Source organism: Elaeis guineensis, chromosome 16 (assembly GCF_000442705.2).
Source record: "Elaeis guineensis isolate ETL-2024a chromosome 16, EG11, whole genome shotgun sequence".
NCBI lineage: Eukaryota > Viridiplantae > Streptophyta > Magnoliopsida > Arecales > Arecaceae > Elaeis > Elaeis guineensis.
The window spans coordinates 32,501-47,500 of NC_026008.2; positions in this window are offsets into that span (position 1 = coordinate 32,501).

Here is a 15,000-nt window from a genome sequence, read left to right on the forward strand (position 1 = left end):
TATTCTGGATCAGATGGCGCTTGCTCCTTGACTCGCTGCAGTAGATCTCCCTGGATCTGCACCATTGCTGCAGCAGTCACCTCTTCGGTTTGGCGCCGACTCAATGCATCGGCCACCTGGTTTTGCCTACCAGGCCGATGCTCCCAAGCAAAGTCATACTCCGCCAGCATCTCTTGCCAGCGCGCCTGCCTGGCAGAAAGTTTGCGCTGCATCTGGAAGAAAGTGTTGGCGACATTGTCGGTCTTCACGATGAAGTGGCTGCCCAGTAGGTACACTCGCCATACCCGCAAGCAATGGACAACTGCCAGCATTTCCTTCTCATGTGCAGAGTATCTTCCTTCAGCTTCTTTGAGTTTTCTGCTCTCAAAGGCCACTGGATGCCCATCTTGGATCAGCACTCCTCCTAGTGCTCGGTCACTTGCATCTGTGACTACTTCGAAGGGCTTCTCGAAGTTAGGCAGCAACAAAACTGGTTCGGACGCCATAGCCTTCTTCACCTTGTCAAAGGCTTCTTGGCATGCATGCGTCCATGCCCAAGGCCTATCCTTCTTCAACAGATCTGTCAAAGGGGCTGTCTTCTTGGCATATCCCTGCACAAATCTGCGATAATAGTTAGCCAAACCAAGGAAGGACCTTAGTTCGGTTGCCTTGGTAGGTGCCGGCCACTCCACAACCGCACGCACCTTGGCCTCATCCATGCGCACTTGACCATGTCCAATCTTGTGCCCAAGGAAGCTTATCTCTTGCTTGGCAAACTCGCACTTCTCACGTTTGACATAGAGTCGGTGCTGTCTCAACCGTGAAAGTGCCTTCTCCAAGTGAATCAAATGATCCTCCAATGACTCACTGTAAATGACAATATCGTCAAGATAAACGACCACAAACTCATCAAGGTAGTCATAAAAAACCTCATTCATAAGGTTGCAGAAAGTGGCTGGCGCATTCGTCAGCCCGAAGGGCATTACAAGGAACTCAAAAGCTCCATAACGAGTTACACAGGTGGTCTTCCCTTCATCTCCTTCTGCGATGCGAACCTGCCAATATCCGGAGCGCAGGTCCAGCTTGGTGAAGAATGTTGCCTTGGCCAATCTGTCAAAGAGGTCAGCCGCAAGGGGGATAGGGTACTTATTCTTCACCGTTACCTTGTTCAGGGCCCTGTAATCTATGCACATGCGCAGTGAGCCATCCTTCTTCCTTTGAAACAGCATCGGGGCTCCATAAGGTGCTTTGGAAGGCTGGATCAAGCCGGCATCCAGCAGCTCAGTCAATTGCTTGCGCAGCTCCCCTAGCTCCAAGGGACTCATGCGATAGGGCGCTTGGGCTGGTGCCTTCACCCCCGCACCAACTCGATCTTGTGGTCAGTTGTTCTCCTTGGTGGAAGTTCCTTTGGCAGTTCGGCTGGCATGAGGTCTGCATACTTCTGCAGCAGGTCAGCCACTTCATTGGGAACTTCCGCCATGACTCCTTCCTTCATTTCCACCAAGGCCACCAGGAAGGTAGCTTCACCTCGTCTCAGCCCATGCTTTACCTGCAAGGCTGACAACATCGCACCAGATGTTCCTCCATTCTTTGCTGGAGGGTTAGCCACACTCGAGATGAAGCAAGGGTATTCTTCATGCAGCAACATTAGCCCACCCAGATGCGGCAGCAAAGCTGCCTTCGCTTGCACAAAGAACTCAATACCCAGAATGATATCAAAATCATCCAATGTAACAATAGTGAAACCGAGGACACCAGTCCAAGACCCAAGGGATACCTGGACGCCAGCAGCTATCCCAGCAACATCACGAGCCACAGAGTTCACAGCTTTGATCTTGCTGCTGCTCTTGGTCACCTTCAGCCCGAGCACATGCGCAATCCGCTCGGTCATGAAGTTGTGTGTTGCGCCTGTGTCCGCCATGGCCAGCATCTCCTTTCCGCCCAGCCTGATCTTCATGTACATCAGGCCGGATGGTATGCTCCTCTCCGCTCGCATGGCATTGATGAGTTGGAGTGGATTGACGCGTGAGGGGTTGGTTCATCACCTCGGCCGCCCTCCTCTACCACGGCATTGAGTCTTTCTTCTTCGGGCAGTCCTTTGCCCTGTACGGTCCACCACATATAAAACAACCAGAGAAAGTACTGGTTTTACCTTTCTCTTGTGGCTAGCCTTGCCAACGCTTTGGCCATCTCTCAGCCTTTGGATTTCTTCTGGGCAGCTGGCTTCCTGCCTTTGGACTTGGACTTGCTAGTCCCTTCTGCACCTCTACAGGCCGACTGATGTGAAAATCAACCAAGCCATCCGCTGCAGCCATGGCCGAGGGCATGTCTTTCACGCCTTGCCTCCGGAGTTCCATCTGCGCCCACGGTTGCAAGCCGGACAGGAAATTAAATAGCCTGTCCTCGTCCGACATGTTGCGGATGTCCAGCATCAATGAGCTGAATTCTTTGACATAGCTCCTCACCGAGCCCACATGTCATAGCTTTTTCAAGGATTCCCGCCCAACCATGAAGTATTGCAGGGCAGGAACTGGTCCTTCAGTTCTTTCTTAAGGGTCTCCCAAGTCTCGATCCTCGGTCTGCCCGCACTAGCATCATCGTCTAACCTGGTGCGCCACCATAACTTTGCATCTTTGGTTAGATACATGCTAGTAAGAGTTACCTTCTCTTTATCAGGGACTCTTGCAGCGATGAAGTACTGCTCCATGTCCCATAGAAAATTCTCGATGGCCTTAGCATCGCGCTCCCCCTCGAAGGCCTTTGGCTCCGGCACCTTCATTGAGCGGGATGGTTCTGCAGCAATGGCACCCGGGCTGCAGAACGCTGTCTTGAGCACTCCCATTTCGCTCTCTGCAATGCTAACACGAGAGGCTAGAATGGCACTTACTTCTTCAAACCGAGATTGAAGTGTGCTCAGCCTTTCCTCGAGCTCATCCAATTTGGATATCAGCGGGCATTCCAACTCCTCTGGGACTTCACCGAGTACCTGCTCGATGATTGTTACCCGCTCTCGAACAGCATCCAAACCGGATCCACCAGCCATTGTTCAGGCAATCGGGCTCTGATACCAACTGTCATGGGGCAATTTTTAGCTTCCAAAATTGCTTCCGTGATGGCGCTAACTCCCTTAGCCAGCCAACACCCCAAGGTATGAGACACAAGTATTTACAGGAAAAACCCCCAACCTTTCTTGCTTTTCTTCTCAAAAGTACAAAGGACACACCTGTCTCATGCAAGAGGTCTCTCACCCTCTCACCCTGGTGTACAGAGCACTCAAAACCCTCCCAGGTTACACAGAATGCTCTCTCACAGCCTATGGAAACACCCTTCCTTGGCTGATTTTCCCTCTCTCGGCTGCCTCCCTCAGCCTTGGCCGATAGGCCTTTATATCCTTTCTGGCCGTGGGCCACTCGCCCACTTTCCTGGCAGTGCGCGCCCACTCCCTGGTAGCGCACCCACTTTGCTAGGTAGTTGGCCGAACCGTCCAACCACCAGCAACTGCAAGTCCTAGTCAGCCACGTCCCAGAATCGCAAGGAACCGCCAGCAACCGCAGCCTGGCGTGCATGCGTGCCCGATCGCGCGCACCTCCGACTTGCGCATGCACGCCTCCGCTTTCTACGTGCGCACATCTCCTGCGCACGTCGCCCGCGCCGTGCCGCAGTTGGACTCCACTATCTCCACGCGCACTCCGCTTTCTGCGCGTGCACGTCTCCTGCGCACGTCGCCCGCACCGTGCTCTGCCCGAGCAATTACATATGCGCCCACAAGCAGTGCCGCGCCTGCGTCCATGCAGTGCCGCGCCTGCCCCGAGCTGTGCCACGCTCATGCCCGAGTTGTGCTGCGCCCATGCCCGCAGACAGAGCCGAGTCCTTCTAGCCGAACCCAGGCCGAGGTGCGCCTAGCCTGCGCACCCATGCCGCGCATCATCGCTAATTCGGTGTGCCGTCCCAAGATGTGCACCCTCCCTGTGCACAATGCTGCACCGAGCCCCACCGCTCAGCAAGGCAAGGCACGATGCCGCCTGCGCCCGTGCCAAGCCCATGTCCAAGGCTTCAGCCCTGTGACAGTAGGCCCCTATCCTACCATCGAAAGTTGATAGGGCAGAAATTTGAATGATGCGTCACCAGCACATGGGCCGTGCGATCCGTCGAGTTATCATGAATCATCGGAGAATCGGGCGAAGCCCGTGTCGACCTTTTATCTAATAAATGCATCCCTTCTGGAAGTCGGGGTTTGTTGCACGTATTAGCTCTAGAATTACTACGGTTATCCGAGTAGCATGTACCATCAAACAAACTATAACTGATTTAATGAGCCATTCGCAGTTTCACAGTCTGAATTAGTTCATACTCACACATGCATGGCTTAATCTTTGAGACAAGCATATGACTACTGGCAGGATCAACCAGGTAGCACATCCTCTAGCGACGTCGAATCCCTGCCCCCCACCATATCCCCCTCCGGAGAGGGAGAGGCCTGGGGTAGGCCGGACGTCGTCACATCGGGCTGGGCAACAGTAACCGATCGATCTGGAGATGGGACATGAGGCAGAGGGGCCCCGGCCCCGACGCATCCACCGAATCCATGAGAGATCGAGGCGACAAGAGTGGCCCGATGGAACGGGAGGCCACAATAGGGCCCCCACCAAGGGCGCTCGAGGACCGCACGAGGTCCGCCCCCCACCGCCTCAATGAAGGCGGGGGAGTCAGAAGGGGCACATGGGACGTCGACGAGTCCCCTCCCCCCCCACCGAACCGAGGGGGTAGGCCACACGGGCAACTAGCGTGCTGCAACGGGACACGAGAAATGTCATCCGAGCAAGAGTGAAGGGAAGCACCCACCGGCGGTTGGCTGCGGCGAGGCAGGGAGACCAGCACTGGATGCGAATCCGAGACCACTCACGTGCCAACACGGACGCGGCCGCATCGCGCCCGACGCCCACCCCGCGCACGTGGAGCCTTGCGGCCCGAGAATGCACGAGGGAGGATCGTCATCGGGCAACCGACAGCGGAGCACCGCCGAGCACGAGATATCGAAAAGTAGCAATGCCGAGATATGGGGGTCGCACCATCTGGGTCCGCGCATGCGGCCGCGTAGCGGAGATATTTGGGGGAAGGCACAATCCGTGGTCTGCGCAAGCAAGGGGTGAGGGGGGACGGGGACCATGGACAGGTAGCTCGAGGCCCAACCCTGACAACGAACACCGTCCCCGGTCCGCGGGCGCACGGCCGTGTAATCCAGAGAAGGAGCGGGGAGGGATGGATACCTCAGCAGGGGCGTGGGAGCTCAAGCGATCCATCGAACACCATCCAAGTCCATGCGCACGCGGATGCATTACCGAAATATTGGCGGGTGGAGCGCAAGCCGAAGTCCGCATGCGAAGGGCCAGGGAACCGACCGAAGGGGCCAGCGGGGATGGAGACCGAGGGCTGGTTGCACGAGGCCATCCCCACCATCGAACACTGGCCAACATCTGCGCGCGCGCGGACGCGCAATCGAGCGAAGATGTGGGGAGGGACCGAGACCACGGACAGGGAAAGAGAGCACAATCGAGCCTTCCAACACCATCCAAGTCTGCGGGAGGGCGGACGCATTACCGAAATATTTGGGTGTGGGGGGGAGGGCATCCGATTTCCGCGCACGAAGGGCCACGGAACCGACCGAAGGGGCGATGGTGGGTCCGAGCCCATGGACATGTCGCACGGGACCGGCCCCAACAACGAACACCATCCGATGTCTGCGGGCGCCCGGCCACTAATCGAGAGAAAATGTGGGGAGGGACCGATACCACGGACAGGGAAGGAGAGCCCAATCGAGCCATCCTACGGCGTCCAAGTCCGTGGGAGCGCGGCCGCGTTGCCACAATATTTACGGGGGAACGCAACCCGAAGTCCGCGCACAAAGGGCCACGGAACCGATCGAAGGGGCGAGGGTGGACTGAGCCCACTGACAGGTAGCACGGGACCAAACCCGCCCAAGAACACCCGAAACATTTGGGTGGGTGGGGGGGGGAGGGGGACAATCCGAAGTCCACAATGGAGGGCCGCAGAACCGACCGAAGGGGCGAGAGGGGGGATGGAGCCAACGGGCAGGTAGCACGAGACCGACACTGCCATCGGACACCGTCGCGCGCGGATGCGAAATCGAGCAAAAACGTGATCAGGGACCGAGACCATTGTCCGGGAGAGAGAGATCAATCGAGGCATCCTGCGCCGTCCAAGTCCGCGTGTGCGTGGCCGCGTTACCGAAATATTTGTTGGGGGGGCACAATCCGATGCCCGCGCACGAGGGCCTCGGATCCAACCGAAGGGGGGAGGGGGCGCACATGGGCGGGTCGCACGGGACCAACCCTGCCAACGAACACCATCCCACGTCCGCGCGCGCGCGGCCGCATTACCGAAATATTTGTTGGGGGGCACAATCCGACGTCCGCACACGAAGGGCCACGGAACAGACCGAGGGGGCGAGGGGGGGGGGCGGAGCCCACGGACAGGTCGCAGGGGACCGTCCCTGCCAACGAACACCGTCCCTTGTCCGCGCGCGCGCGGCCGCGTGTAATCGAGCGAAAATGTGGGGAGGGATCGGGACCATGGACTGCGAAAGCATGCTCGATCGAGCCATCGGGCGCCTGCCCGAGTCTGTGTGCACGCAGCCGCATCGCCGATGTATTTGTTGGGGGGGGGCGCTATCCCCAGTCCGTGTGGACGCGGCCGCATCGCCGATGTATTCCTTGGGGCGGCGCAATCCGATGTCCGCGCACGAAGGGCCACGGAACCAACTGAAGGGGCGAGGGGGAACGGAGCCCCTGGACAGGTCGCTCGGGATGAAACCTGCCCACGAACACCACCCCGTATCCGCGCGCGTGCGGCCGCATAGTCGAGCCAAAATGGGGGGAGGGACCGAGACCATGGACAGGGAAAGAGAGCTCAGTCGAGCCACCCGACGCCGTCCATTCCCGCTCGCAGGCGGCCGCGTTACCGAAATATTTGTTGGGGGTCACAATCCGACGTCCGCGGACGAAGGGCCACGGAACAGACCGGAGGGATCAGCGCAGTACTAGCATACTGTGCTGATTTCCTGAAGCAGGACTTCTGATCGAGATTCGTGGGCTCGTGTGGACGACTCCTAGAGGTCGGACGCATGTGCGGCTTGCAACATCATCCTTAAGCCCGGATCAGCGAGGTTAGAGCGTCTAACTTGCAAGGTAATAGATCTGATCTATTATTTAATACATACATTAGATGTAGCTAGTATAGAAACATGTTGATATGATCAACATGTAGTTCATACTATATTTATATATATTTTAATTTTTGATTTAATGCTATGTAATAATCATATAATAAGATCTTAGATCTAGGGATTTTCTGATCTTAGAAAATAAATTTTGATTTATTTTAGTCTTCCGCTGTATGATCTTGAAAAAGTTTCAAGATCTAACCCTCTTTTTCAAGATCTAACCCTGAAACCCTAGATCTGGTTCCTACAATTGGTATCAGAGCTAGGTTCTTTATTACATGATTATTTATACATGCTTAGATTATTTTTTAGATTAGATCTAATTTATAATCTGATTATTAAATCTGAAATTAAAATTTTAGATCAATCACAAACTGCAAGGTTGTCCTGCTGTAAGGTTTACCCCTTACAGTGCAAAGGTTGTCCTAGTTTGTGTAGATCTATCTTTAATCATAAATTTGTTAGATATGATCTAGATTAAATTTATAATTTATTAGATTTAAAATATATTTAAATCTGAAATAAAATCTCTTTGTTAATAATTTTTATGCAAAGAAATTATTTAAAGTTGAAATTATTTCAATTACATGAACCTGTTTAGATTAGATCTAAAGTAGTTTCATGTTTATTTCACTTGCATCTTGATTATGAATCAAACATGCAATATGATTGGTAGAATCATATTGTAAAATTATTTTACAAATATGAAAATTATTTTTTGAAAAGTCGAACCCAACCCTCAACCCAAAACTTAATTAAGAATTAAGAAGTTGTTTGATTAGGTTCTAGGATTGTGAATTGAAGAACCTAAGACACAAATCATAACACATTGGGTTAATGGGTTAGTGGAAATTAGGTTCATTAATTGGGTTAGACCTATGGTTAGATTAAAGATGGACTTAATTAGAGAATTGACTAAATCTAATCAATTATTGTCTTAGATTAGGTCAAGGATTCTCTAGATCAATTACAATAGTTGTAGTTGGTCAAGTCCATGTCTTTAACGAGAACCAAATGGACTTGATTCTTGGCTAAGCGGTCTAGCACGAACTGTTAGGTTGATCTAATCGAAACTAATTAAACCAGTTGGTGTCTAAGGTAAACCAGACCAGTGGTTTTTAATTGAGAGCCCGCTTACCTGGCCATTTCTGATGGTGTCTAAAGCAAGCTTTGGCAGACCCTCCCACTGATCAAACTTACCTGGCCTCTTGGTGAAATTATATTTTGATCAGATCACTTGACTATTCGAGCTGACCCATGTCAGCTAGGTAAATCAGTGTGACTGATTTAGGTGCTCCTAGACCAGCCCTGGTCTCCCTTAAGCTGACTTGGTGAAGCCAGTGGGAGGATCATGATAAGCTGGTTCATCTGACCTCATCCTCTATATTATTTAATCCTCTAAAATTATTAGGTCCTTAAAATGATAAAGTTATGGAGATAACTGAGTCATAGCCTCCCATTAAGGTGTTTGATAATGAGTCCATGAACTCAATAATCATTGCAGACCCAAAGGCCTGGTGCTTGTTGACTAATGGAATTATCACTCATCATATGATGACTTGGAAGTGTCTCTCTAATGGTGGTTAGGTGAGCCAACCAAAGTTGGGCTTAATCATTCGTTGGTTAGATACACCAAGTATGATCATGTTAATGGTTGGACCTAACTGGATCCTTACAGTGGAGGCCAAAGCCTACTGATTAGGTTTCTGAGGCAAAATTAAAATTACTAGAAATTATTTAGAGAAATAATTGGTTATGAACCTACCCTTAGATGTACATGGGTTGGCCAACCAAAGTTAGGCTTGTGTGCAGTCTAAATAGATTCTAGTACCCGCTAAGGAATTAGGGTAATTTCTCGAATTGAAGGTAGAGGCTACCAATTCGAATAAAATAGTGGGAGAAACCTTTTGATTAAAGTCCAAATCTTTAGGTTTAATGAATCAATTACTAATTAGGTTATGGTTCTCCTTTGTGCAAATATGGCCACTTCCCTATCGCTCCAATCATTGTTGGACAATGATAAGTTGGTGGGACCCAACTTCGGTAGCTGGTACCGAAAGTTGAAGATAGTCCTGGAGCATGAACGGATCCTATATGTGATAATGGATCCTGCACCTGAGGAGCCAACTGTCAATGCACGTGGAACAGTCAGAGACACTTACCAGAAGTGGCTCAGTGATCGGACCACGGTGCGCTGTATCATGCTGGCTGCCATAAGCGACGAGTTCAGTTGCAGATTTGAGATGGCTCAGCCAAAGGACATGATTCAAGAGTTGGAGGATGCCTTTGGCACACCCGATGATGTGGAGAGGCACAAGACTAGTTGTGCCATCTTCAACGCCAAAATACGGGATGGTGCCTCTGTCACTGATCATGTATTGTACATGATCGAGTTGATGGAATGATTGAGCAAGCTCGGCTTTCCCTTGCATGAGCAGCTTGGGAAAGATGCAATACTGAACTCGCTGCCCAAGTCTTGTCTCCCATTCCTCACTCATTATAGAATGACAAAGCCTGAAGTAAACTACCATGGGTTAATGGGGTTGCTTCAAAACTTTGAGAAGGATCACCAACTCCTCAAGGAGTCGGTGAACTCAGTGAACTCAGTGGGAGGTTCATCTTCTGGTTCTCGACCCTTTGAGAAAGGAAAGAAGAACAAGAAGAAGAAAGTCAAGAAGGTGCAAGTTCAGGCTGGGACATCTGTGCAGAGTCAGACCAAAAAGATCAAGCCTGATAAGAGTCTATTCTACTGGCAAGCACCCTAGATTAGATAGTGTGTCAAATATCTACTTATGGCATTGGAGGCTAGGTCATATAAATAAGAACAGAATAAACAGATTGACTCAAGAGGGAATTCTCAAAGTCAGTGATTGTGAATCACTTCCAACCTGTGAGTTCTGTCTTCTTGGTAAAATGACCAAGTCACCTTTTACTGGAAAAGGTGAGAGAGCTACTGAGCTCTTGGGCCTAGTACATACTGATGTATGTGGGCCCATGAGCACCAGTGCTAGAGGTGGATATTTCTACTTCATAGCTTTCATGAATGACCTATACCTATATGGATATGTCTATCTGATGAAACATAAGTCAGATTCATTTGAAATGTTCAAACGATTCTGAAGTGAAGTAGAAAAATAAACTGGGAAGAGTATTAAAACTCTTCGATTTGATCGAGGAGGAGAATACCTTTCTAGTGAGTTTCTCACATATCTAGGAGAGAGTGGGATTCTCTCTCAATGGACTCCTCCAGGAACACCACAGCATAATGGTGTGTCTGAAAGGAGGAATCGGACTCTGTTAGACATGGTCCGATCCATGATGGGTTTTGCTAGCTTGCCGATATCCTTCTGGGGATATGCACTCGAATCGGCTTGTTATCTATTAAATGGGGTTTCAAGTAAGTCTGTAATTAAGACTCCATATGAGATATGGATAGGGCGTAAGCCAGTACTTTCACACCTTAGGGTCTGGGGGTGCCCGGCCTATGTCAAACGATTAGTCACAGACAAACTTGAACCTAGGTCTGACAAATGCTCATTCATAGGGTACCCCAAAGAGATAAAAGGATATTTTTTCTACCATGCTGATGTTCAAAAGGTGTTCGTCAGCCTTAAGGCAATCTTTTTAGAAAAGGAGTTCCTTGGTGAAGGAACCGTTGCCTCTAAGGTTGAACTTGATGAAGTTCAACAGGTAGAAGGACCGACACCAATAGCTAAACCTGAGTCGGATATGATTAGATCAGATCCGGAGCCCAATATACCTGCACCATTAAGGTGATCCGATAGAGTACCGCATCAACCGGACAGATACTACGGTTTCTTGGTCCGGGACGGTGATCCCATCGAACTTGATGAGAATAATGAGGATCCGATCACCTATATGGATGCTATGCAAAGATCTGATTCCGAGAAATGGCTTGAAGCCATGAAATCCGAAATGGAGTCCATGAAGGTCAACGATGTATGGACATTGGTTGACCCACCTAAAGGGGTTAAACCCATTGGGTGTAAATGGGTCTTCAAAAGGAAAAGGGGCGCAGACGGAAAGGTGGAGACCTATAAAGCCCGTCTGGTTGCCAAGGGGTATCGTCAACGTTATGGTATTGACTATGACGAGACATTTTCTCCTGTGGCAATGCTCAAATCTATTCGGATAATGCTTGCAATAGCTGCCCATCTAGATTATGAGATCTGGCAGATGGATGTAAAGACAGCTTTTCTTAATGAAGAGCTGACCGAAGAGGTGTATATGATACAACCTGAGGGGTTTACATCCACAGATGAGTCCAAGGTGTGCAAGCTTCAGAGATCCATTTATAGATTGAAGCAAGCTTCTCGGAGTTGGAATATGCATTTTGATAAGGTGATCAAAACGTATGGCTTCATTAAGAATGGAGAAGATCCCTGCATCTATAAATGGGCAAATGGTCCAGTTGTGGTATTCCTTGTCTTGTACGTGGATGACATTCTCTTAATCGGGAATGACATCCCCGCACTACAGGGAATAAAAGTTTGGTTGTCATCACAGTTCTCCATGAAGGACTTGGGTGAAGCATCCTACATCCTAGGGATGAAGATCTATAGGGATAGATCTAAAAGGATGCTTGGGTTATCCCAGTCCATGTACATAGACACTGTGCTGAAGAGGTTCAGCATGGAGAATTCCAAGAAGGGCTATCTACCGATAGACCATGGAATTTCTCTCTCTAAGAAGGATTGTCCGACAACTCCTGAAGAGAGAGAGCGTATGAGTAGAGTCCCATATGCTTCAGCCGTGGGATCTATCATGTACGCCATAACATGTACAAGACCAGATGTGGCATACTCACTAGGAGTAGTGAGTAGATACCAATCTGATCCTGGAGAGAATCACTGAAAAGTGTTTAAAGCCATCCTTAAGTATTTAAGAAATACTAAGGACCAATGGTTGGTTTATGGCAAGTTAGATCTGAAACTTGTGGGGTTCACAGACTCTAGCTTTCAATCTGACCATGATGACAGCAGGAGCGTGTCGGGTTATATCTTTACTCTGAATGGTGGAGCCATCTGTTGGAAGAGTTCCAAGCAGCATACTGTGGCAGACTCTGTTTGTGAAGCGGAGTATATCGCAGCATCAGATGCCGCGAAGGAAGCTGTGTGGTTGAGGAAATTCATCAACGAGCTCGGAGTAGCACCCTCTCTCGATGGTCCAGTCCTGCTCTACTGCGACAGCACTGGTGCCATAGCTCAGGTGAAGGAACCCAAAGCACATTAGCGGACGAAGCACATCTTGCACCGCTTCCACCTGATCCTAGAGATCGTAGATCGAGGTGATGTCGATCTTCAGAAGATCGATGGAAAGGAGAACCTAGCCGACCCCTTCACTAAAGCCCTGGCAATAAAGGAGTTCGACAACCACAAGTCGAAGATGGGTATTAGATACTGTGCCGAGTGGCTTTAGGACAAGTGGGAGTTGTTGGGAAATGTGTCCCAAAAAGCCAATCGTCAAGCTGTTGACGGTTGAGCAACCAAGTATTGCAATTGATTTGTTAATAAATAAAATATATTTCGCATTTTCATCATAAGCTTTCATCTTCTAATGAACTCCGTTGTTATGATGAAGTCCTTAGGACTATTTAAGTTTGATAAAGAGAGGATTTATCGATTAGTCCTTAAAACTGTTCACGACCAAATGATAGGCTGTTAATAAGGACGACAGCTTCTATCAAGCATAGGTCGCTGTAGGCCATATGGGTTGGTTGTCCTCTTAACCAAGGAGTATGGGGACACTGGTATGGCATACAGGTGAGATGTAAAGGTACATCGTCATTGAACGTGACCAACTCTAGAGCATTCTGCTGTCGAGAATGTCTCTGATGGGATATAGGTATAAATGTCCCTTAGACTTGAGATCGCCTCATTGGCTTGCAAGCAACTCACTGTGCTTTGGTACTGGACTAACTGAATTTCTAATTCAGGGACGGAAGGCTTCCGGGCACAGTCAAGTACTTGCGAAGTCAGAGTGTGATCGAGATGGGATTGACCACTCCAAGAGTTGGAGAAGAATGAGTCGCTGTATTTCAATTTAGCAAAACCTTGGCCAGGGTAATCCATCAGATGGATTTGATATTTTGAAATACAATATGGACAACCTGATCAGAGTTGACAGTTGAGCTCTGGGGTGTCCTATGATCATTTTGGTCAAGGGGATGAATTATATGAAAACTATATCCGCATGGGTTCTAAGGATGTTGTTCTACACATTCGACCTATCCGATCGTCGGGTATCATTGCTAGATGGTCACTTCGATTGGTATAGGAATTTGTTTCTATGCTACCGGCTTAGGTTCGGACCTATGAGGTCACACACATTAGAGTTCATGATCCGATCGGATGGTTGATCAATGATTAAGAATCATTATAGGGTTAAATAATCAATACGATTGACATTTAACCCAGTGCAAGTGTTGCAGGAGGATCGATTAGCAATTTGATTGCTAATTGGCTTAATTTGATTAAGCCAATGGGCTGAGATTAAGTCTAATTAAATATGATTTAATTAGATTTGGTTTGGGCTTGATTGGATCAAGTCCAATTGGTTTATTGGATAAGCCAAGTACAAGGAAAGACTAGTCCTAGTTCAACTAGGACTTGGGTCAATCTAATTTCTAATTTGATTAGAAAATTAAATCAGATTTAAATCTAATTTAAATCTGATTAAATTAGATTCTTAATTGAGTTAAGACCTATTTTAATTGGGTTGATCTAATTTTGATTTGATTTGGTTTGGGAAATCAAATTAAAACAAGTTATGAGACAGAATCATAGTAGGACTAGGATTCCACCTTGCGCCACATAAACCTTCTCCACGCGCTCTCTCTTATTCAACGCCAATCTCCACTTATTTTGTGTGACAAAAGCCCTCTCCTAGATCTCTCCCACGTTCACAAAAGGTCTCCTCTCTTCTTTCTTACATGGAAGGTGATTTGGATCAAATCTAAAAGGAATAAGTTTGGATTTCGAATTCTATGAGATAGAGTTTTAGAAATCCAAAACTCTTTCAGTTTTGCACCGAATTTATCCAAATTTTTTTTGAAATTTTTGTGGCTTTTAGGGTTTACATTATACACCCTTTTCTGGTGATCCATGCACGAAAATATGGAGGAGGTGCTCAAGAGTTGGGCGTCCCTTAACTTGCCATGTTTGGATAAGCCTTGACTAGGTGTTTGACCTAGACAAGGACTCTATCATATCTCTCTATATAAGATGCGTTTCTTTGTGAAATTTTAAGGGGAGATAGTTTTTTGAGAGGCCTTTCTGCCATCCAAAAATCAGAGAGAAATACCTTTGGGTCGTGGAGATATAAAAGATGCAAGTTTGGGTGTCTAGAGAGAAAAACGTGAAGAAGAAGAGGGTCTTCTTCTTGGGTTTTTGTTTTCATATCTTTCCTCCCTCCATCTTGAGTTTTCTGAGAGTGTCTCAGATTTGAAACTCCTCCTTCTACTTTTCATCTTTGGAAGAGTCCAAATCAAGAAGAAGGAGGCACCTGATCAACCATCAAAGAAGGATCAGCGCAGTACTAGCATACTGTGCTGATTTCCTGAAGCAGGACTTCTGATCGAGATTCGTGGGCTCGTGTGGATGACTCCTAGAGGTCGGATGCGTGTGCGGCTTGCAACATCATCCTTAAGCCCGGATCAGTGAGGTTAGAGCGTCTAACTTGCAAGGTAATAGATCTGATCTATTATTTAATACATACATTAGATGTAGCTAGTATAGAAACATGTTGATATGATCAACATG